General features: G+C 33.9%; 1 long non-coding RNA gene across 1 annotated transcript; it reads right to left on the reverse strand.

Moving 5' to 3' along the window:
* Window positions 1-16130: 16130 nt before the first annotated feature.
* On the reverse strand, window positions 16131-26486 carry LOC132733832 (uncharacterized). The gene is made up of 2 exons (XR_009626229.1): window positions 26416-26486; window positions 16131-20044 (listed from the first exon to the last, which is right to left on the reverse strand). It is a non-coding gene; the product is annotated as an uncharacterized LOC132733832 (long non-coding RNA).

Raw genomic sequence — 26486 nt, forward strand, 5'->3', positions numbered from 1 at the left:
TATCTAGTTGATAGCTAGGATGAGTTCGAACATCGGGGTCATCTCGGATGAAAAACTAGGTCACAAGAGCTAAAAAATAGAAAAACCTTGTTAACACTCTAGAGGTCACAAATTTTGCCTCAATCATCATCAAACTTGGTCAGGATGTTTGTCTAGGTGATAGCTTGGATGAGTTTGAACATGGGTCATCTCGGATGAAAAACTAGGTCAAAAGAGCTAAAAAAATAGAAAAACCTTGTTAACACTCTAGCGGTCACATTTTGGCATCAATCATCATCAAACTTTTTCAGGAAGCTTGTCTAGGTGATAGCTCGGATGAGTTCGAACATGGGTCATCTTGGATGAAAAAACGTATGTCACTGGAGCTAAAAATAGAAAAACCTTGTTAACACTCTAGCGGTCACATTTTTGCATCAATCATCATCAAACTTGGTCAAGATGCTTGTCTAGGTGATAGCTTGGATGAGTTCGAACATGGGTAATCCTGGATGAAAAAATAGGTCTTCTGAGCTAAAAATAGAAAAACCTTGTTAACACTCTAGAGGTCACATTTTTGCCTCAATCATCATCAAACTTGGTCAGGATGCTTGTCTAGGTGATAGCTCGGATGAGTTCGAACGTGGGTCATCTCGGATGAAAAAGTAGGTCACCGGAGTTAAAAATAGAAAAACTTTGTTAACACACTAGCGGTTACATTTTTGCCTCAATCATCATCAAACTTGGTCAGGATGCTTGTCTAGGTGATACCTTGCATAAGTTCGAACATGGGTCATCTCAGATGAAAAACTAGGTCACCGGAGCTAAAAATAGAAAAACCTTGTTAACACTCCAGCGGTCACATTTTTGCCTCAATCATCATCAAACTTGGTCAGGATGCTTATCTAGTTGATAGCTCGGATGAGTTCGAACACGGGTTATCTCGGATGAAAAACTAGGTCACAAGAGCTAAAAATAGAAAAACCTTGTTAACACACTAGCGGTCACAATTTTGCCTCAATCATCATCAAACTTGGTCAGGAAACTTGTCTAGGTGATAGCTTGGATGAGTTCGAACATGGGTCATCTCGGATGAAAAACTAGGTCACAGGAGCTAAAAATGGAAAAATCTTGTTAACACTCTAGTGGCTACTGTTTTGATCCAAATATCCTGTAAATTGGTCTGAAAGTTTGTTTTGATGATTTCTAAGTCAAGTTCGAACATGGGTCATCTTGGATGAAAAACTAGGTCACACCGCCCAAATATGGAAAAACCTTGTTAACATTCTAGTGGTCACATTTTCGACTCAATTATCATCAAACTTGGTCAGGATGCTTGTCTAGGTAATTGCTCGGATGAGTTCGAAATCGCATGTGAAACTAGGTCACCGGAGCTAAAAATAGAAAAATCTTGTTAACACTCTAGTTGCTACTGTTTTGATCCAAGTATCCTGGAAATTGGTCTGAAAGTTTGTTTTGATGATTTCTAGGTCAAGTTTGAATGTGGATCACCTGGGTAAAAAACTAGGTCACACTGCTCAAATATGGATAATCCTTGTTAACACTGTTGTGGTCACATTTTTGACTCACCTGTCATGAGACTTGTTCAGAATGCTTGTCTAGGTAATTGTTTGGATGAGTTTGATGGGTCAGGTTAGCGATCTAGGGCCATCATGGCCCTCTTGATTAGGCTAATTTTATAGCCGTTATTGGGTCATATTATTCAATTGAAAATAGTATATTATTTTCCCAATCTACAGGAAAATATTCCCAATTGAAAGTTACAAAAAAAAAATATTGAATAAGGAATTCTAACATCTTTAAAAATAAGGGCTTCTTCACTTTAATAGTGCTTAAATGTTTGAAGATGCCATCCTAGACATGGATTGTTTGCATTCATTTAAACACTGCAAAATTTCAGTCATGCATTTTTTCCCATTTTTTAACAAAACAACGCTGAAATTCCCAATGCCATGGGTATGGGTCATGTTCCCAAAATCCTGGTAAAAATCCCTGATGGAACTTGTCATGCATGATGTGATTAATGACAAATGACAATTATCCTAAGTCTAGAGTAGATATCATTTATAATAACAAAAATAATACAAGTACTTAAAAAAATATAACAATATTCAAATAAATTTTCCAATTAGTTCAACAAGAACTGTTTGAGGACAGCAATGCTCGACTATTCGATAGAGTTGTCACAAGGATGTTTCATTGAGTATAAAAAGGGGCATAAATATGTAAATAAGTAAATCAGAGTTATGGGACCTGTGCCAATCATGTTAAAAAATCACAGTGAAAATGTATGTTAAGTTTCATTCCATTCCTTTCAATAGTTAGGGAGATACCAGCTTACAAGCAAAAAGTTAACCATGAGTTTCATCCAGTAAAAAATATTTTAATGCACCAAAACTTTAATCTGAAATCTGGAAGGGGACTCCGGGGCGAGTAGGACAGCTCTCTATATACTTTGTATAGTCAAGTTAAAAATTAAAATCATTGAAGGGCCATTTCTCTGACAAATATGATTGAACCCAAAAATGTTGACAAGATGCACAACTAGACTTGTAACTGATCTTTCTTGTAAAGTTTAGATGAAATTGCACCAGTAGTTTTTGAGTAGTCCGGACAGACAGACGGAAGTACTTACATGACTTTTCCTTTGATCTTTTCATTCATTTTTAGGCACACAAGGCTTAAAAGGAGACACAAGTAAAACAGAATAAAAAGAATCAAAGAAAATGTACCAATACCTATTATTTTCCTAGTCATCCATGTGATTTGCACAGACAGACAACGGAGAAGTGATCCCTATATGTCACCACTACTCTGTAGAGGCAACACAAAAAGTTACAGAACCACCAACATACCAAAAGTTAGCCTGTTAGACAACTACAACTGACAATGCCTATCAAATGTATACTTTATTCATAAGTAATATAACAAAATTGTATTTTGTAAGTAAACATAGACAGGGAATGGAAATCTAGTCTCCAAAATGTCCGACAGGATACTCACCTCTATATTCATTTGGCTCAAATTGCACAAGATTTCAACCAAACTTGTATTTTGATTTTATTATGATTCATTATCTTTATTATGATTTACTATAGCATCAAAGAGCAAGGTTTACCTTATGACAAACATCTCTCTTCACACTGGAACAACTTCTTGTTGTACAAATCTGCCAGCACATAGATGTACTTAAGCTATTCCATACCACATCCTTCTTGCAAGTATATAGGCACTGGAACTCTCGAAGAACTGATAGTCTTGTCCACTTCCACTTCATCACTCCTCCATGGTCTGAAAAATCACCAGGGTTTACAAAATAACATTCTGATCCTATAATGTTAATATTTATCGTGTATTTACAAATTACTTTTCAAGTAAGCAGGTAATTATCAATGTTTAATTGGTTTTATATCATATGATGACCCATGCTTTTATTATATGGCAGATAAAGGCCGTCAATTGAGTTTCAGGGTAGGGCAAGTTCATGCCTAGTAGAACCACTTACCTTCCAGTCTAGCTAGCTAAAAGACTATCTCCAATAGACAATTCCTATCAACTGTTTGTTGAACTAGCTGAATTTTTTTTATCTCTTAAATGGATGATACTATGCAGGCACAAATAAACGGTTAAAGTATAATATTGTAAAATACCTAATTGCTCCATCATGCCAGTTTCCAACCAATGATACACATGCAGCTATCCACATCCTCACGTCTCCGCCACAATGTAGAACTAGAACACCAACATCTTCTTTCCAGGGGTTTCCAAAAACACAAAAAAAACACAAAACATTAGAATAGGGGCAAAAAAACAAACATTTAAAGAACCTGGCAAGTAGATCTGTAAAACAAAAATATAGGTATTAGAGCAAACAAATACAGGCATTTCAAAATCTAATTTATTATTTACATAATTAAACATATCAAACATAATCATAGTACACAAATTCTAAATACACAAGTCATAGCATAAAAAGAGTAGGTTAAACATGAAGCAAGAGGTCTAAAGGAGGTAGGAAGCATACAACAAAAATAAACAAGAGCTGTCGGTAGGACAGCAACGCTCGACTATTCTTAGTGCTTGATAGTAAAAAAAAATGCTTGATACAATTACCTCCTCCTGTTTACAGGTTGGGGTAATGATGGTGAACAAGTGTGCAAAGTTTCAAAGCCATATGTCAATGGACTTTGAAAATATTTGAACTATTACAAAAACTTTAACGTAAATTCTAAGTCGAAAAAGGGGCATAATTCTGTCAAAATGCTTGATACAGTTACCTCCTCCTGTTTTTACAGGTTGGGGTCATGATGGTGAACAAGTGTGCAAAGTTTCAAAGCCATATGTCAATGGACTTTGAAAATATTTGAACTATTACAAAAACTTTAACGTAAATTCTAAGTCGAAAAAGGGGCATAATTCTGTCAAAATTCTTGATACAGTTACCTCCTCCTGTCAAACAGGTTGGGGTCATGATGGTGAACAAGTGTGCAAAGTTTCAAAAGCCATATGTCAATGGACTTTGAAAATATTTGAACTATTACAAAAACTTTAACGTAAATTCTAAGTCGAAAAAGGGGCATAATTCTGTCAAAATGCTTGATACAGTTACCTCCTCCTGTCTACAGGTTGGGGTCATGATGGTGAACAAGTGTGCCAAGTTTCAAAGCCATATGTCAATGGACTTTGAAAATATTTGAACTATTACAAAAACTTTAACGTAAATTCTAAGTCGAAAAAGGGGCATAATTCTGTCAAAATGCTTGATACAGTTACCTCCTCCTGTCTACAGGTTGGGGTCATGATGGTGAACAAGTGTGCCAAGTTTCAAAGCCATATGTCAATGGACTTTGAAAATATTTGAACTATTACAAAAACTTTAACGTAAATTCTAAGTCAAAAAAAGGGGCATAATTCTGTCAAAATGCTTGATACAGTTACCTCCTCCTGTCTACAGGTTGGGGTCATGATGGTGAACAAGTGTGCCAAGTTTCAAAGCCATATGTCAATGGACTTTGAAAATATTTGAACTATTACAAAAACTTTAACATAAGTGGTTACGCCGACGCGGACACCAACGCCGACGCCGACGCTCGGGTGACTACAATAGCTCTACTTATTCTTATCGAATAGTCGAGCTAAAAAAAAACATATGATTATTTTATTGGTGAAAAAGATACAAATACATATCAAATACAATACGCGAGTATAAGTATATCAAAAACCGCGGGCGCATCACGTAGCTTGGCCAAAATCACATTTTATAACAACCATCAACAATAACTTCAACTCAACACATTACTAACTACAGGAATAACATAATTATATAAAGATTTTTTTTTTAAAAAATCGCGAGTATATAAAAAAAAACGCGGGCGCATCACGTAGTCTGGCAAGAATCACATTTTATAACATCAACCATCAACAATAACTTCAACTCAACACATAACCAACTACAGGGGGTACAGGGATAACTTACATAAAGATTTTTTATAAATCGTGAGTATATCCAAAAAAACCGGGCGGATCACGTAGCCTGTCCAGAATCACATTTTATAGCAACAACCATCAACAATAACTTCAACTCAAAACATAACTACAGGGGTTCAGGGATAACCTATATAAAGATATTTTATAAATCGCGAGTATATAAAAAACACGGGCCCATCACGTAGCCTGGCCAGAATCACATTTTATAGCAACAACCATCAACAATAACTTCAACTCAAAACATAACTACAGGGGTTCAGGGATAACCTATATAAAGTTATTTTATAAATCGCGAGTATATCAAAAAACCGCGGGCGCATCACGTGACCTGGCCAAAATCACATTTTATAACAACCATCAACACTAACTTCAACTCAGCACATTACTTACTACAGGAATAACATAATTATATAAAGATTTTTTTTTTAAATCGCGAGTATATAAAACAAGAGGGCCATGATGGCCCTGAGGTCGCTCACCTGTATATAGGCCCCCCCAACCCCACCCCCCCCAACGTTGCAGGGCCAATTTAACCCAAGGGCTTTTATTTGCACAAAGTTGGTAGACACCCATAAGAATATGTTTCATGCTAAACATCTAAGCTCTAGCTCATTGGGCTTTTTAAAAGAAGATTTTTTTTTAAGTTTTTACTATACACATATAGTTAAAAACAATGACACCCCTGGGGCCGGGCCAGTTTTGACCCCAGGGCTTTTATTTGAACAAACTTTGTAGACACTTACTAGAAGATGTTTCATGCTTAATATCTAAACTCTAGCTATTTGGGTTTTTTCAAAGAAGATTTTAAGTTTTTGCTATACACATATAAAGAAAATCAATGACCCCCGGGGCGGGGCCAATTTTGACCCCAGGCCTTTTATTTGAACAAACTTTGTAGACACTCACTAAAAGATGTTTCATGCTTAATATCTTAACTCTAGCTATTTGGGTTTTTTCAAAGAAGATTTTTTAAGTTTTTGCTATACACATATAAGGAAAATCAATGACCCCCTGGGGCGGTGCCAATTTTGACCCCAGGGCTTTTATTTGAACAAACTTGGTAGACACCTATTAGAACATGTTTGATGCTAAATATCTTAGCCATAGCTCTTTGAGTTCTTTAAAAGAAGATTTTTTTAAGTTTTTACTATATGCATATAGGGAAAATCAATGACCCCCGGGGCGGGGCCAATTTCGACCCCAGGGCTTTTTTTTGAACAAACTTGGTAGACACTTATTAGAACATGTTTCATGCTAAATAACTTAGCTCTAACTCTTTTGGTTCTTTAAAAGAAGATTTTTTAAGTTTTTACTATATGCATATAGGGAAAATCAATGACCCCCTGGGGCGGGGCCAATTTTGACCCCAGGGCTTTTATTTGAACAAACTTGGTAGACACCTATTAGAACATGTTTGATGCTCAATATCTTAGCCATAGCTCTTTGAGTTCTTTAAAAGAAGATTTTTTAAGTTTTTACTATATGCATATAGGGAAAATCAATGACCCCCCGGGGCGGGGCCAATTTTGACCTCAGGGCTTTTATTTGAACAAACTTGGTAGACACCCATTAGAAGATGTTTCATGCTAAATATCTTAGCTCTAGCTCTTTGGGTTCTTTAAAAGAAGATTTTTTTAAGTTTTTACTATATGCATATAGGGAAAATCAATGACCCCCCGGGGCGGTGCCAATTTTGACCCCAGGGCTTTTATTTGAACAAACTTGGTAGACACTGATTAGAAGATGTTTCATGCTAAATATCTAAGCTCTAGCTCTTAGGGTTTTTTTAAAAGAAGATATTTAAAGTTTTTTCTTTCGGTTGCCATGGCAACCAGAGTTCTGCATGGAATTAAATTCTTTGAACAATTTTTAAAGGTGACCACCAAAGGAACATTCCTGTGAAGTTTGGATGAAATTGGCTTAGTGGTTTATGAGGAGATGTCATTTAAAGTAAAAGTTTACGGACGGACGATGGACGGACGCCGGACGAAAAGCGATCACAAAAGCTCACCCTGTCACTTTGTGACAGGTGAGCTAAAAACTGTATAATCACATTGTTTTTATGTTACTATTGTAATATCTGAATAACGTTTTTAACAAAAGAGTCTCCGTTTTTAAAAATATGTATTATATGAAATATCTCCTAACAATTTTTTCAAATGATATTTCTAGATCAGTAAGCAACAAACAGTTTGAAACAAACTTTGAAAATTGTCCCTATAAATGATGAATGGTTTTGTCCAGATTGAAAAATGGACATGTCCATTTCATTCATTAAGGTTGAGTAGGGTTAAAAAACATACACATATTTCAACTACTTTAAAACATACTTGTATAGCTTTATACCTTTAAATTCACAAAATCATTCAAACATGTCAAAAATGCATATTTACAACGCCTTTTTTTATCAGTAATGTAAAGAAAAAAGAACAAGAGGGCCATGATGGCCCTGAGGTCGCTCACCTGTATATAGCCCCCCCGGGCCAATTTTTACCCAAGGGCTTTTATTTGAACAGACTTGGTAGACACTGATTAGAAGATGTTTCATGCCAAATATCTAAGCTCTAGCTCTTATGGTTTTTTAAAAGAAGATATTTAAAGTTTTTACTATACACATATAGTTAAAAACAATGACACCCCTGGGGCAGGGCCAGTTTTGACCCCCGGGCTTTTATTTGAACAAACTTTGTAGATATTTACTTAAAGATGTTTCATGTATAATATCTAAACTCAAGCTATTTGGGTTTTTTCAAAGAAGATTTTTAAGTTTTTGCGATACACTGAAAAGGAAAATCAATGACCCCCGGGGCGGGGCCAGTTTTGACCCCAGGGCTTTTATTTGAACATACTTGGTAGACACCCATTAGAACATGTTTCATGCTAAATATCTTAGCTCTAGCTCTTTGAGTTCTTTAAAAGAAGATTTTTTAAGTTTTTACTATATGCATATAGGGAAAATCAATGACCCCCTGGGGCGGGGCCAATTTTGACCCCAGGGCTTTTATTTGAAAAAACTTGGTAGACACTCATTAGAAGATGTTTCATGCTAAATATCTTAGCTCTAGCTCTTTGGGTTCTTTAAAAGAAGATTTTTTAAGTTTTTACTATATGCATATAGGGAAAATCAATGACCCCCTGGGGCGGGGCCAATTTTGACCCCAGGGCTTTTATTTGAACAAACTTGGTAGACATTCACTAGAAGATGTTTCATGCCAAATATCTAAGCTCTAGCTCTTACGGTTCTTTAAAAGAAGATTTTTTAAGTTTTTACAATATGCATATAGGGAAAATCAATGACCCCCCGGGGCGGGGCCAATTTTGACCTCAGGGCTTTTATTTGAACAAACTTAGTAGACACTCACTAGAAGATATTTCATGTCAAATATCTTAGCTCTAGCTCTTTGGGTTCTTTAAAAGAAGATTTTTTAAGTTTTTACTATATGCATATAGGGAAAATCTATGACCCCCCTGGGGCAGGGCCAATTTTGACCTCAGGGCTTTTATTTGAACAAACTTGGTAGACACTCATTAGAAGATGTTTCATGCTAAATATCTTAGCTCTAGCTCTTTGGGTTCTTTAAAAGAAGATTTTTTTAAGTTTTTACTATATGCATATAGGGAAAATCAATGACCCCCTGGGGCGGGGCCAATTTTGACCCCAGGGCTTTTTATTTGAACAAACTTGGTAGACATTCACTAGAAGATGTTTCATGCCAAATATCTAAGCTCTAGCTTTTACAGTTCTTTAAAAGAAGATTTTTTAAGTTTTTACTATATGCATATAGGGAAAATCAATGACCCCCGGGCCGGGGCCAATTTTGACCCCAGGGCTTTTATTTGAACAAACTTGGTAGACACTCACTAGAAGATGTTTCATGCCAAATATCTAAGCTCTAGCTCTTACGGTTCTTTAAAAGAAGATTTTTTAAGTTTTTACTATATGCATATAGGGAAAATCAATGACCCCCCGGGGCGGGGCCAATTTTGACCCCAGGGCTTTTATTTGAACAGACTTGGTAGACACTCACTAGAAGATATTTCATGTCAAATATCTTAGCTCTAGCTCTTTGGGTTCTTTAAAAGAAGATTTTTTAAGTTTTTACTATATGCATATAGGGAAAATCTATGACCCCCCTGGGGCAGGGCCAATTTTGACCTCAGGGCTTTTATTTGAACAAACTTGGTAGACACTCATTAGAAGATGTTTCATGCTAAATATCTTAGCTCTAGCTCTTTGGGTTCTTTAAAAGAAGATTTTTTAAGTTTTTACTATATGCATATAGGGAAAATCAATGACCCCCTGGGGCGGGGCCAATTTTGACCCCAGGGCTTTTATTTGAACAAACTTGGTAGACATTCACTAGAAGATGTTTCATGCCAAATATCTAAGCTCTAGCTCTTACAGTTCTTTAAAAGAAGATTTTTTAAGTTTTTACTATATGCATATAGGGAAAATCAATGACCCCCCGGGCCGGGGCCAATTTTGACCCCAGGGCTTTTATTTGAACAAACTTGGTAGACACTCACTAGAAGATGTTTCATGCCAAATATCTTAGCTCTAGCTCTTTTGGTTCTTTAAAAGAAGATTTTTTAAGTTTTTACTATATGTATATAGGGAAAATCAATGACCCCCTGAGGCGGGGCCAATTTTGACCCTAGGGCTTTTATTTGAACAAACTTGGTAGACACTCATTAGAAGATGTTTCATGCAAAATATCTAAGCTCTAGCTCTTACGGTTCTTTAAAAGAAGATGTTTAAAGATTTTTCTTTCGGTTGCCATGGCAACCAGAGTTCTGCATGAAATGGAATTCTTTGAACAATCTTGATAGAGCTTCATACAAAGAGTATTCCTGCCAAGTTTCATTAACATTGGCCTTGCGGTATCATAGAAGATGTCCTTAGAATATTTAAAATGTGGACGGACGACGGACGACGGACGCCATTTGGTTGGCCATCCTAAAAGCTCACCAGCACTTTGTGCAAGGTGAGCTAAAAAACGCGGGCGCATCACGTAGTCTGGGCAGAATCGCATTTTATAACAACAACCATCAACAATAACTTCAACTCAACACATAACCAACTACAGGGGGTACAGGGATAACTTACATAAAGATTTTTTATAAATCGCGAGTATATCAAAAAACCGCGGGCACATCACGTAGCCTGGCCAGAATCACATTTTATAACAACAACCATCAACAATAACTTCAACTCGACACATAACCAACTACAGGGGGTACAGGAATAACTTACATAAAGATTTTTTTATAAATCGCGAGTATATCAAAAAACCGCGGGCGCATCACGTTGTCTGGCCAAATCACATTTTATAACAACAACCATCAACAATCACTTCAACTCTACACATTGCTAACTACAGGGATAACTTACATAAAGATTTTTTATAAATCGCGAGTATATCAAAAAGCCGCGGGCACATCAAGTAGTCTGGCCAAATCACATTTTATAACAACAGCCATCAACAATCACTTCAACTTAACTCATAACTAACTACAGGAATAACATACATATTTCAAGATATTTTATAAATCGCGAGTACATGAAAAAATATAAAGCATACATAAAGAACAATATAAACGATCAAATACAAAAGTTTTAAAATATCATCACACTTACTCTTTTAACAAAGAACGTCTTCTCGGCGCAAGTTTCCCACCAAAAATGACCTGTTAGCTCAAATGATCACGTGGTCTGTAATCTGTGAAGCGGGAAAATTCGGCATTTTCCGCCGTGCTTCTCAACTCTGACCTTTTCATTATTGAAATATTGTTGGCCAATATTGGCCTGAGACATTTGAATATTCAATGACCTTTTATCGGCAATCATCGGAATCCGGCATAACGGTATCGATTCAAATTTGATCGAGAATGGGAAATCTTAATTTAGTACACAGGGGTGGCAGGATAAAGCCATATACGAAAACGCACCAACAGGAAAAACGTTTGAAAGATAATATAATTATGGCCTGTTAGAGTAGTGGTTATAAGGTCCTTGTTTCGCATTCGGAAGGTCCCACAATGGGTGAAACTTTTATTAGCCCTTTGAATTAAATTATTCTATTTTTGTTTTACTTTTTAATTTATTGATTTTTTTATATATATTTTTTAAATTTATTAATAATTATTATTTTATATATTTTTCCATGTATTTCATTTACGAGAATGACATAGCTTATAAGGTATGGTGGCTGATTTGGTACACTTTGCGCGTTGCGTTGTCGATAGCCTATATCGTTATCGCCTTTTCGTCTTGTCGCTAGCGGAACGCACCAAACGGCGCGTTGTCGTCGCATGGCTTAAAAGCCAAAGATATAATACGGGTTCTCTCATATATTTGTAATAATAATAATAATAATAAATAATAATAATGTTATTATAAACGTTCAATTATAATAATATTTGTGCTAAGGTATGTATACTACTGATATGGTCAATTCCCCATTTTTATCAAAGATCCTATAATTATGTAGAAATAAAGGGTGTAACATACAGTAAACTGAAAGTATATATACATACATCGGTTTCCTTTCAACACTTCTTTTAAAATTTTATACAACATTTTTGTACATTATAAATAAGCTTTAAAAGATAAAAAAATTCTATAGAAAAAGTATCCAAAACTTTATCAGAAATATCTCCATTTATGTACACGAATTGTTAAAATCCGTCATTTCTTTCTTAGGAATGCGTTTTGTAGCTTAAAGCAGCACGCCTCCAGATTAATGCTTATTTTCATGAAAAATTAAAAGTTAAATGTTGTTTAGTAACAAAAAGGAAGCATTTTACACATTATCAATGACACTTACAACCCACGATTTATTACCAAAAAAATGATCAAAATATGCAAAAAAAATGCTCTTACTGCGTAAGTAACGCAGTAGAAATATTTTTATACATAATGAAAAATTAACCATTAACCACTCATAACCTGTAAACAATTATTTGAATCTTGAACCTTTCCTCTTTTCCTAAAATCTTAGAACATTTTTCACAAGTTTGATTTCATTGAAATAATATGGCTCATCTGGAGGCATGCTGCTATAAAATATTGATAATTCTTCATTTGAACAACATATTTATCATATAAGACCATAAGATTTTGTAAGTTTTAATTGTAGGTAATAATTTGCTGAACAGAACAAATTTGAAAACGGTTAGAGCATTTTATATTTAATACATAGTGACGCAAACAGAACAATGTTGCCCTACTAGTTGTCATCTTCTAAACCTTGTTTTGCTATTTTGTTTTGTATTGGAATTACTTTTCTTACCAGGTAGGAATTGGTGTAAGCATGTTTTTACATTTAATAACTGACCCCTCTCTCATGGACAGTGCATACAAGATAGTATAATTATGCAAATTTAAATGATTTACAGAACATTCAGAAAAAAAGGTCTATTAGTAACCTAAATAGCAAAATGACCTTTGAGCAGGAATTATTTGACAAGTTATCCGTCATGAGCGCATTTTTGCGCGGAACTTCTTAATTGCTGCATTGCAGCAACATTTGTATTTGTTTCTATGGAGATGTGGTTTATAAACTTTCTAGGATCATGGGTCATAGTAATTTTTCTGCTGTCTTCACAAAAATTATCAAACATTTTATTAAAAGAGGCTATGACCCAATTATTATATGGCTTAATTAGTGTTTAACCATTTTACAGTTGGGACGCTACGCTTTGCATTTAAACGCGATTGCATCTGATGGACAACGTGGAAAACTCTATAATGGACAGTTCTATAAGTATTCCGATCTGACTTGTTTTAATTTTCGTCTTCTGTCTTGCTTTGTCGGCCCTTCGGATGTAGGTGATTTTTTTGTTGCTTTGCCTTCCTTTAAAGCACCAAGTACAGTTGTTACGGTTCATTATACTGTATATTTTTTGGAGATGATCATTTATGTGTTTTATTTATTTCATCTAATGTAACCATGACAATCGTTAGAATTTCACTTGGCGGGGAAACATTTTATTTACACTGTCTTGTCATATAGGAACACTTGTAAGCTACCGTCCCGCTCTGTAGCACCGCCTTAATTTTACAAGAACTGGTACAATTTTAAAGGAAGTGAAGAAAAATACAGAGATGATAGGGTGATCATGGTACCCTCAATCTAAAATGTTCGTGCAATTCCACGACATATAGCGTATTGTCCCCAAGAAATAGGATGTTTGTTCAAACGAGAACACAATGGGCAAAACTTATAAAACGAGATCAGAAGTCAAAAGATAATTGTTAAAAGCAGGCGACATATCCAAGGGTTATTATACAGTATTCAAATAGGAAACCTAGAACCACACAACTCGAAAAAGGTCAAATAGAAGGAATTTAAAATACCACAAACACAATAATAATGCCAAGCGAACGATCTTCATATAAGCAATATGCTTTATCCGACTACAATGCATGTTTTATGAAACTGAATGTCAACAGAGTAATGGTACATGTAGATAAAGATGCCAAACTTTTTAAATGACTGTTTAGTCAATTTAAGCGACTTTACCAAACACATAACATTTCATTTGACATAGAAAAGGTGTCTAACATATAGATAGGTGAACAGATCTTTTTTTGCACACTGTAGGTAGACTAACAACAAAATCATGCTTATTACTTTTGAAAGATCATTAGATCTTACAAGATACCTCTTATGGTATCACTCTTTAAAAATCAACTATGTTGACTTACTTTCGTAAATATTGTCATTCCATATAATCAGTATAATTGCTCAAAATTTTTATTCGCATCTACTTAAAATAGTGGGTGAGGTACGATTTGACCAGTAATTCATTAAAAAACCAGAAGCAAATTATCATATTCCTAGTTAATTATATTAATCTGTTACATAGACTGCACCAAAGAAGCTATAATTTGACAGAATCACAAAATAGGGGGTATTGATAGTACAAATAAGTGCGAGTTACAACCTTACATTGTAACACTATTTTAATGTAGCGCCTCTCTTTTTATATGTATTACTGCTTAATTACAAACAAAGATTTCTTCAGATATGATATGAATGCATTAAAGCATTACTCTCAGGAGTACATTACAATAGTGGAATAACAAAAAAAGTAATAAATATTTCTCTGTTTAACCTTTTACCCCATGAGCATATTGCGAAAAATGGCCGTTTTCATTGAAAAGCCTCCTGTAACAAGTTCAAACTGCTATGAAACTATGAAAAATGCTTCAATACTAATGAAACTTGGCACAAATGTTGACTATACCATAGCCTCTGTCACAGCATGCTCAATGGTAAATTTCCTGTTACCATGGCAACGGGGGGACGTCTCAAAATTGCCAAAAATCACTATTTTGCATTGTTTTTTTCCATCAAAACTGATTTCAAAGTGCTGCAACTTCTCAATGAATTGAGATAGAGTAAAAGGCTTTTCAGCGTCTGTTACTAGTTACCCTAAGATCGACCTGAGGCCATTTTTAGCCTGTCACATGTCCAAAATTTTCTTGGTCTTCGCATCGGACTTGAGTCAAATGAATATTTATTCAAGAAACTACAGAAGAAGACGAACACTTTGGTGTTGGCTGACATAGACCACTTCGATGTTAAATATGAATTTGCAGCATTTAATCAGTTGTTACGCATTTTGAATGCTTTCGTAGATTTTTCTCTAAAAACGTAAATAAGGGAAATTTCAAGAACAGTTATAATGCAATAAAAATACGTGCTAAAAACCTACTGTCTCATTTACAGTACTACTTTTCAAATATCTGAGCTCAATGACATGCAGTTTTAGAGGTGAAAATGCATTTTCCTATATACCGTAAGTCTATGTAAATTAAACTCTGTGCCCAAGGTTAACATGAATTTTGTAGAGGCCATGCTTTCGGCATTCAAGTTCCATTTTATGGCATTTTAATTCCATTTTTAAGCCGACTTTTAGTTCCTTTGACTTAAATATGCATAATATAAAATGATTTCTGTAGCATTCGGTGAAAAGCTACAAAGTAGTTTAGGAGGAGATGCTGTTTGAAGACGTTTTCGGGAGTTTTCATATAGACATATAGGCAAAATTAACTGTTCAATAGAATTTCTTTAAACTTGGCATGTTGTTAGAATAAGATATCAGAATAATTTTAAGCGAAAAAAAAGTTGGGGTCATCGTTCTCGTTTTTGAGTTATCTGCTCTTGAATTGGACTTTTTTGTTAAATTTAAGGGCAGATAATTTACAATAAATGGAAACAATACATTTTTTCTCCTTATTTTCATGAAGCTTACCTTCGTTTTAGTTGATATACAAAATTTCAAGAACACATTTAGAGTGGGTAGATTTTATTACCACTTCTTCTTTTAACCTGTGCATTCTTTCTTAAAATATGGCCTTTATTTTCATTGAAAAAAATTAACGATGTAAGGAATTGCATTTTATTATGTATTGTACTCAACAATAACAAGAAAAACATAATCCAGAAGTAAAAACAAAAATCCATTTAAGTATTTTAAGTTATCTGCCTTTGAAATGACCTCAAATAAGTAGAAAAGTCTGATTCAGGGGCAGATAACTCAAAAACGAGAAATTATGCACAAGGACACACAATGGAGATCATACAACAACAAAACCTCATCTGTGAGGGGTGCTAAAAGAAACTCAAAAGTCATCATCAGTTGATGTGTATTTAATATAATATTCTCTGTACATATTGTATAATGATACTCTAACGATATACATGTCTGTACAATGATGTAAAAAATGATGTAAAAAATGAGCATTAATTACATTCAAACAATTGTTAAAAAACCCAGCACTTCCTGCAGGTCAACATGCAAAATGTCTAAGTTCTACATTCTGACATGGTTTAACACAAGATTAATAATACACTGGTTTAAAATCTTTTCTTTTATCTGTGTTATAATTATTACATATCTAGAAGAATAAGTGCTATAATTAGACTGTAGAGAAATGAATACAGGTATCAGGGAAAATCATCATTGATATTTTATTTCATCAAGATGACCTTGGTCTAATTCAAATTTTTAATAAATTCAAAGACAATAGGACAATACAGTATACAACAAAGATGATTTTTGTCAGTATGCACATGTGCAGTGATGGGTAAACTCATAATTTAATAGAAGTTTACCTATTAATGCACAAAAGTGACAATATTATCAAAGTTCATATGATTTACATGTTTGTATACAGTATATATGTAGCTCTGTAAGATCAAACAATTGCACAAGGTGGGAGCTGCCTAACACAGATGCAGATAACATTTATAATTATGATGATATGCAATTTTACAAACAACAAACTTGAATCTAATCTTTACAATACAAAAATAATGATAATCTTCACACTGACCATGCTTTTTAATAATTATCTTGTTGACAAATAAGATTAAAGTATTTTATATTAATCAAAGATATTGTAACGACGTTGGAACGTCATATGAGCATTACAATATGCAAAAACAAAAGATGGTGAATTCACACAAAGGATAGTATCCAATATATAAGGGCATAAACCACTCTTGGTGGTGAGCTAGCTTTTCACCGACAGGGTTTGTGTGCCTTAAAAACGTTACAATATTATGTACTTATTTTTATTCTGATCATCAAGGCACTTGTGCCTAAGAAATAGATACAATTTCTCCTAATAAAATATAAACGTAAGTCGTGTCCTCAGATCACTATAAAATGTTCTCGAAAAATAGAAATAATAGCATTTACCTTTTAGCATCTACTTTTATTCATAAAATGGAAATTATGTTATTTGATAAACAAAAAAAACAAAGACAATTTTATCACACACCTGTGTCGATTTTGTGACATGTAAAAATGGTATTGCACGGCCATGCACATTTTTTGACGTGACGTCATTAGCGTTATACATAGTGTAAAGACGCGTTAGATGTTTGCGTTATACTATAGGCGTGTCAATGAAAAATGACTCTTTTTTCACTTGAAACAGTCTTTATTTTTGGTATGTGATAAATAGAATATTAAATTCGTGTAGGTCCATTACTGAATTTATTGAAATCCTTGAATGAAATAATATTATGCTTGCCAGAGGCTCACATAATATGATTTTATTCAACGCGTGCAATTTTCAGTATTGAACTTAAACTCATTCAATATCCTCTATTTACATCAGGTGTGTCTTCACTTGTCAAATCATCTGTACTCAATATGTAAAAGAAGCTTTGGATAATAATAATTTCCAGGTTGAAATGTCACATGACCAGTAAAACTTGTCACGTTATCTATAATGAAAACACAACTTACACTCATTTTTGTTTGTCCATAAATGAGTTTTTACCATCTACAGTCTGGTGATAAAATACCCTCACAACAGTTATCTTTATAGCTGAATGCGCAAAAAACTAGAACTATCGCTGAATGCTATTCATACCCCCACCAATGTCCTTGACAGACGACGACTTGGAAAGGTGATTAAGGGAATAACTTTAGTGGCACAAATAAATATACAGTAAACTCCGCTTATAACGGACTCACTGGGACATTCAAAATCTGTTCCTTATATCCGGAGTTCCTTGTAAGCATATAGCGAATTAGTTCCTTGTATCAGTAGTTTTTATAGCGAACAGATTTACATATAACGAACTGATTGTTTACCATTGTCCGCCATTTTTTTGAAGAGATTTTGATTAAGTAATAGAAATATTAGTCATTTATTTATATTTTAGACACGCTACCCGAGAGCGTACTTTTTGGAATTCGAAAATCATTGCTATTTCAGTTTTAGTTTTACTCCTTATCTCAATTTCACATAAAATATAATATTTTGTATCTAAACTATTTTCGTTTTCTTTCCATGATTGAGAATAAACAAGATTTTCGATTTTTCCTTCCATTTATATTGAATATCTTCTATTATAATTTAAGGGTGACTTTTACTTATGTAAGATATAGATTTCTTTTCATTTAAATCAAGCGTACTTTGCAGTTTGCAATGGATCATACTTGCAAGCATGCATGATTATGTTGAAAACCGATTATAAATTATTATAATTATTTTACTCCAGCAAAACTATTGAAGAAAATAAATAAATAACCGTTTTATCTTGGTGAAAAGAGCTCATGCTAAAAATATCCAAAATAGAAAACTATACAAATTCATTTGAATAGATGTATTGAAGTACATACAACGATAAACGGTACATTCGCCCGAGTTTTAATCCGTGCGTTGAAAATGCGGGATCTATTTACGGATAGCCAATATTTTGGAGTTCGTTATAAAAGTGTAATTTTCTGTACTATTAACTAAATTGGGACTAAGAAATGAGTTCCTTATAAGCGATAATTCCTTATAACCGTGTTCGCTATAACCATATATTTTTATATTAAATAAAGAAGGCCAAAATTCGGGCCAAAATAAATTGTTCCCTATAACCGGAAGTTCGCTATAACCGTGTTCGCTATAAGTGAAGTTTACTGTACATAAAAGGAAATTAGCTCTGGTGAAAAAAAGACTAATTGTACAGGTAATAGTATAAATATATATTGACAAATCATGTTCGAAAAAGTTACAAATAACCTTTCATTTTCCCAATGTACTAAAACAAACAAAAGCAGTGAAGTTAAGAAAATAGGATAATTATGTTAAAATGTAATTAAGAGTGGAAAAACTTTGCATACTGAGCTTACTTGTGACCCTTCATATATTAAATAGTTTCAAATGAATATCTGTTCTAGTTTCAGAAACATTTAAGTATCAATGGTTATATCAGAACATTTTCTAAGCCTAAAAGGGGCATAACTTGTGTCATAGTTCAATGGAATTGTAGAATTTCTGACATCTGAGCTGGTTTGTAACCATTCATATGAATTTTAAGTTTCAAGTAAATATTCTGTTCTGGCAAAAAGTAAAGCTGCAGTCCTTGTAAGTTTTGTACAACTCTCTTACATCACATATACATGTACATATACTATATTACACAATGAAGTCATTATGTACACTTACTATATTACACAATGAAGTCATTATGTACACTTACTATATTACACAATGAAGTCATTATGTACACTTACTATATTACACAATGAAGTCATTATGTACACTTACTATATTACACAATTAAGTCATTATGTACGTATACTATATTACACAATGAAGTCATTATGTACATATACTATATTACACAATGAAGTCATTATGTACATAATTATACTATATTACACAATGAAGTCATTATGTACATATACTATATTACGCAATGAAGTCATTATGTACATATACTATATTACGCAATGAAGTCATTATGTACATATACTATATTATGCAATGAAGTCATTATGTACATATACTATATTACACAATGAAGTCATTATGTACATATACTATATTACACAATGAAGTCATTATGTCCATGTAACTATTTGTAACACATTGTTTTTCTGAACACGTGGTGGTGAATAATTTGTTCTAAGTAACTATTTCTTTCCCTTTTTCGCAATCCTGTTTACTCTGTCAATATGTCTTTTCAATTCTTTATTCTCTTCTAAGTCCGACATTTCCACTGGTTTTTCATTAGAACAGCCTGCAATTGGGCACCTGAAACAAAAACAAGAGGGCCATAATGGCTAGATTGCTCAGTTGTCTATAAATGCTGTAAATGATACAACAAAGTAATATTAATGATTTTAATAAACAGCAATAACAGCAAGGTTCTGATCACACTCATCACAAGATTGCCATTATTGACAGGTAGATATTAATTGTATTACTGTCAGTTAAGGATAACTATTTATTGACGCGTTGGTCAAGTCCACTATTACGGTGTAAAACAGTTATCATATTGTGTTATTATCTTTAGGCACGCAGGCTTGCCATATAAGTTAAAATATCAACTAAGTAATCAACTGTCAGCGTAACGCAGTAGGTAAGCTTGTCAGCTTATTTTCTAGTTAAATATCAATGCAAGACTGGTTCGGATTGTGCTTTTTTCTCGAAAATAATGTCTATGTCTATAAACAATATGAATATGTTATATTTTTCTTGACGTAAAGAAGTGTTAAGTGTTGTGTTAATTTCTATTAACTTCTCATTTCAATTTCTTGTTTCCAAAAGTAATATCTAGAAAGTTGGTACAGCCTTATATTGAATACTAAACGGAATGAATACATGTACACAAATTGTTTCAACTGTAGCTTAGTTGGCACAAAATACTCGTGCTCTCTCGTGCATTGCACAAGTACTATGACTACTGCATATTTAACACTACACAGGATAAAAGAATATTAATACCGGTATAATTTAAACATTAGATATTATAACAAAACTACCTTTATTTTCCAATTCATTTGCATCTTCAGTAAAATTGGAAAAAAGGGAAACAAAAAAAGAAAAGAATGAGTTAGACAATTTTGAGGCTCGAACTTGTGAAAATGTTTTATTTCAGGTCATTGCATGCCAATGACCTTACCAACTTTGCCATCAAGACATTTCATATTCTACTTTTATCTTGTACTATAACCGCTTCTAAAATACCTGTTTTACCTATTCAGACAAAAAAGTAAACTTTACACAAAAAATGCAACGTCACTCTCACATTATCAAAGTGGCACAGTACCCACATACCTGTACATACAACAGTAACATTTTGTTATATTTCTATTAAAGAAAATCATTTACAATAACAAATTTGTTTCTATAAACGAGAGCCACGGAGCGGAAACCACGCTCGACTTTTTTCTTACTTCTAAAGTCAGACACAAATATATCATAGTAAAGGGTACTTCTAGAAAATGTTATTTTCTTGTAAAAAATAAATGTCATATTTCACCATGACAGTTAAGGTCATGGCTGGTTGAAATCCCACCAGCTGTTTGACCTGTGAAAGCTCACAAGAAATTTTTTATTTTTAGCTCTTGCAGTCATTTTTCGCAGCGAAGCAAAAAGTGCTGGCGGTATGCAAAACTATGGATGGTACTGATCACTTCTGTGAAGTTAGGTTGAAATCTCACCACCAGTTTGACCCGTGAAAGCCAGATAAGATTTTTTTATTTTTAGCTCTGGTGGCCATTTTGTGCAGTGAAGCGGAACATACCGGCAATAAGCACGAGGGATGGTACTTAACACTCCTATAAAGTTTGGTTGAATTCCCACCAGCAGTTTGACCTGTGAAAGCCAGACAAGTTTAATGCAGAGGAACGACCAGATGAACAAATGGACAGACAGCGAAGGCATTTATTACAATGTAATAGCCAATTACAGCAAAAACACAATAATTTTACCTTCAAGGACAAGGTTATTTATGAGTTCTATATGGCAAATTTCTCAAATAAAATGTCATCATTTAAAAAAAAATAAAGGTTAAAAGTAACACCACTATGCTGACTTTATACTTGAATTACTTTTTAATGTGAAGCATTAGCTAAGCCATTGACTGAATGACGTCATTTTATTAACATGGCACCTTTTTCAGTGCTAGGTTTTCTCATGAACTTGTTGTCAATTAACAATTTGCATTATTATAAATTTATTATACATGTACTAGTTGCTGATGGAATATACTAGAGAATATAGCCTTACTGACATAACTACAGTAAACTCCGCTTATAACGAACTCATTGGGACAATCAAAATCTGTTCCTTATATCCGGAGTTCCTTGTAAGTATAAAGCGAATTGTATCAGGAGTTTTTATAGTGAACAGATTTACATATAACAAACTGATTGTTTACCATCGTCCTCCATTTTGAAGAGCATTTGATTAGGAAAATTAACTTTATTGGGTTCGTCATTGTGGTCTCCCTTATATTGATTCAAAAAAGAAAACAAGAGGGCCATGATGGCCCTGAGGTCGCTCACCTGTATATAGGCCCCCCAACCCCCCCCCCCAACGTTGCAGGGCCAATTTAACCCAAGGGCTTTTATTTGCACAAACTTGGTAGACACCCATAAGAAGATGTTTCATGCTAAACATCTAAGGTCTAGCTCATTGGGCTTTTTAAAAGAAGATTTTTTTAAGTTTTTATTATACACATATAGTTAAAAACAATGACACCCCTGGGGCCGGGCCATTTTTGACCCCAGGGCTTTTATTTGAACAAACTTTGTAGACACTTACTAGAAGATGTTTCATGCTTAATACGGTATCTAAACTCTAGCTATTTGGGTTTTTTCAAAGAAGATTTTAAGTTTTTGCTATACACATATAAAGAAAATCAATGACCCCCCGGGCCGGGGCCAATTTTGACCCCAGGTCTTTTATTTGAACAAACTTTGTAGACACTCACTAAAAGATGTTTCATGCTTAATATCTTAACTCTAGCTATTTGGGTTTTTTCAAAGAAGATTTTTTAAGTTTTTGCTATACACATATAAGGAAAATCAATGACCCCCGGGGTGGTGCCAATTTTGACCCCAAAGCTTTTATTTGAACAAACTTGGTAGACACCTATTAGAACATGTTTGATGCTAAATATCTTAGCCATAGCTCTTTGAGTTCTTTAAAAGAAGATTTTTTTAAGTTTTTACTGTATGCATATAGGGAAAATCAATGACCCCCCCGGGGCGGGGCCAATTTTGACCCCAGGGCTTTTATTTGAACAAACTTTGTAGACACTCACTAAAAGATGTTTCATGCTTAATATCTTAACTCTAGCTATTTGGGTTTTTTCAAAGAAGATTTTTTAAGTTTTTGCTATACACATATAAGGAAAATCAATGACCCCCGGGGTGGTGCCAATTTTGACCCCAAAGCTTTTATTTGAACAAACTTGGTAGACACCTATTAGAACATGTTTGATGCTCAATATCTTAGCCATAGCTCTTTGAGTTCTTTAAAAGAAGATTTTTTAAGTTTTTACTATATGCATATAGGGAAAATCAATGACCCCCCGGGGCGGGGCAAATTTTGACCCCAGGGCTTTTATTTGAACAAACTTGGTAGACACCCATTAGAACATGTTTCATGCTAAATATCTTAGCTCTAGCTCTTTGGGTTCTTTAAAAGAAGATTTTTTAAGTTTTTACTATATGCATATAGGGAAAATCAATGACCCCCCGGGGCGGGGCCAATTTTGACCCCAGGGCTTTTATTTGCACAAACTTGGTAGACACTCACTAGAAGATGTTTCATACCAAATATCGAAGCTCTAGCTCTTATGGTTTTTTAAAAGAAGATATTTAAAGTTTTTTCTTTCGGTTGCCATGGCAACCAGAGTTCTGCATGGAATTAAATTCTTTGAACAATTTTTGAAGGTGACCACCAAAGGAACATTCCTGTGAAGTTTGGATTAAATTGGCTTAGTGGTTTATGAGGAGATGTCATTTAAAGTAAAAGTTTACGGACGGACGGACGAAAAGTGATCACAAAAGCTCACCCTGTCACTTTGTGACAGGTGAGCTAAAAAGAAATAATTGCAATGTTTTAAGAATAATGCCGCTGATTAGCATACTACTGGCTCTGGAATCTTAAGTTTAAACCACTCAAAAAGTGCCGAGTCCACATTATCATATTTTATGGAACGATGTCCCTTCCATTACGTTGAGGATGTTGAGGTTTGATACCCCTCTAGAATACAATGTCATTTCTTTTAAGAGCATACTTTTTGGACTTCAAAAATCCTTTTCTATTTCAGTTTAAGTTTTACTCCCTTTCTCAATTTCTCATAAAAAATCACATTTTGTTACTTAACTCAGCGCTTTTTGTTTTCTTTCCATGAATAAACAAGATTTTCAATTTTTCCTTCCTTTTATATAGAAGATCTTCTTTTATATTTTAAGGGTGACTTTTACTTATGAAAGATATAGATTTCTTTTATTATATAAGTATAACTATAAATTTTCTCCTTAAAATACACGCAAATCTTGAAGGGCAAATACGCTTCAAAAGATAGAAATTTCCGTATTATGTAAGTGACAAATACGGTACCATATATGGAAGTGTCAGACAGTTTTTGACGTTGGTTCCGATCTTAGCTTTGTATAACGTTGCATTTGAACAGGAACAGGAACCAAAATTATTAAAGGCGTGGCCGATTTTGCAAGAATTACGTAATCATCTGTCAGTCATGAATTTATTTTTTGACAACTACATTTCATTTTCTGAATGAAACAAAAAGGTATATAATAGAAAGAAAATTATGTTGTAGTAGGCTATGTATTTTTCTACTTGCAACGTTGGAAAATTGGTATCTCGCTCGACCTTTGGTCTTGCTTATCAATTTTGCACACCTGCTCGTAGCAAAATACAAAGCCTCAGAAAGCTACTACAACATAATATTATATATATATTGATTGTTATGAATGCTTTAACAAAGCAATTTTAATGTGATTAAAATGTGCTAATTGAATACATGTGCTTTTCTGCTGAAATATTTTCTTTTTATTTATACATTAAGATACCACACAGCATAATGCAGTACGTCGCTCTCATACCCACTTTATAAACCGAAAATTCATCTGAGGGGGATTTTATCCCAGGTAGCAATTTTATGAAGGGGATTTTGTCCACTTCAAAATTTCACACATGAAGGGGATTATGTCCACCCATGGAGGGGATTATGTCCAGATATACAAAAATACATGAAGGGGATTTTGTCCGAAGGGGATTATGTCCGTACACCTAATATTCCGTATTTATTGCAATCAAGTCAAGCGTACTTTGTATTTTTCAATGGATTCTATTCTGAAAAGAAATAGCATGCGTAATTATGTTGAAAACCGATTGCAAGTGATCATAATCATTTTTCTTTAAAAAAAGAAATAATGGAATAAAATGAATAACCTTTATATTTTGGAGACAAAAACTTGTGCTAAAAATATCCTAAATAGAAAGCTATTACGTACTGCTATACAATTTCATTTTAATAGCTGTATTGAAGTACATACCAGGTACAAAAATAAACGGTACATTCGGCCGGGTATTAATCTGTGCCAATAAATAAAGAAAAGAGAAAAAGTGGAATATATTTACGATAGCCAATATTTTGCAGTTTGTTTAAAAGTGTCATTTTCTGTTTTTCAACTTAATTGGGCCATGCAAAATTCGGGCCAAAAATTGATGTTTCTTATAACAGGAAGTTTGCTATGACCGTGTCTTCTATAAGTGAAGTTTACTGAATAACCCTCATCTAGCACCTAAGATGATATTTATCTCATTCAGGTTATATTCTCCCATATATCCATACATGCCATAACGTCCTGGATGTCCAGGACAGTCCCAGAAATAAGGTGTTTGTCCCGGAGATGATTTATGTTCTGGTAAAAAAAAAATCTAAAATAATCTACTTTGAAGTAAGAAATTTTACATTTTCATATAATTCTATTGTCAAGTATATATATAAACTAATCTAGAACGCTAATTACAAACGATTATCCCCATTGCAATGGTGACACTAATCCTTTATCGGCAATAAATTTTATCAATTGAAAGATTAATTGTTTAATTGTGGCTTCCTGAGTGAAGGTGTCATAACACTGTAATTGACAACTGGCCAGTATAAATTTAATCCGCCTGGAGGCAGTTATTAGTGGTCAAACACCGTTAAAATTACCTCTAAATTAATATGAGGTGATGTTATCCATCAGATTCAGCGAATGTTTCAGGTAAACGACATGGCTAATTCTCATTACTTAACATAGCTTTACTCTATTTTGTGACTGATTGAATAAACGATGCCTAAATACTTAAAAAAGATAGAAAAACTGTTTATAATTATTGACATTCTGTCTTTTGTTTATGGTGTCATTAAATTTGCAAGTTGTAAATACCGGTAATATAGGTTGTATGCAACTATGTAAATTTTTAAAAAAAATACGTTTGCTGATCAATGCCCCACCTCCAAATGAAAAGTGTCCAGGAAATGAGTTTAAAAATTATGGCATGTATGCATATATCCCATTAGCAACTTGTTTGACTTATGTTATACATGTACATGAACAATGTAACACTCATGTAATCATGTGTTCACATACTTCGCTTTCTTCTTCCTTTGTTTGATATACTGTTGGATACCCTCCATGTCATAATTATGTCCACAATTTTT

This window comes from Ruditapes philippinarum, unplaced genomic scaffold (genome assembly GCF_026571515.1).
Source record: "Ruditapes philippinarum isolate M1 unplaced genomic scaffold, ASM2657151v2 ctg12348_1_1_1_1, whole genome shotgun sequence".
NCBI lineage: Eukaryota > Metazoa > Mollusca > Bivalvia > Venerida > Veneridae > Ruditapes > Ruditapes philippinarum.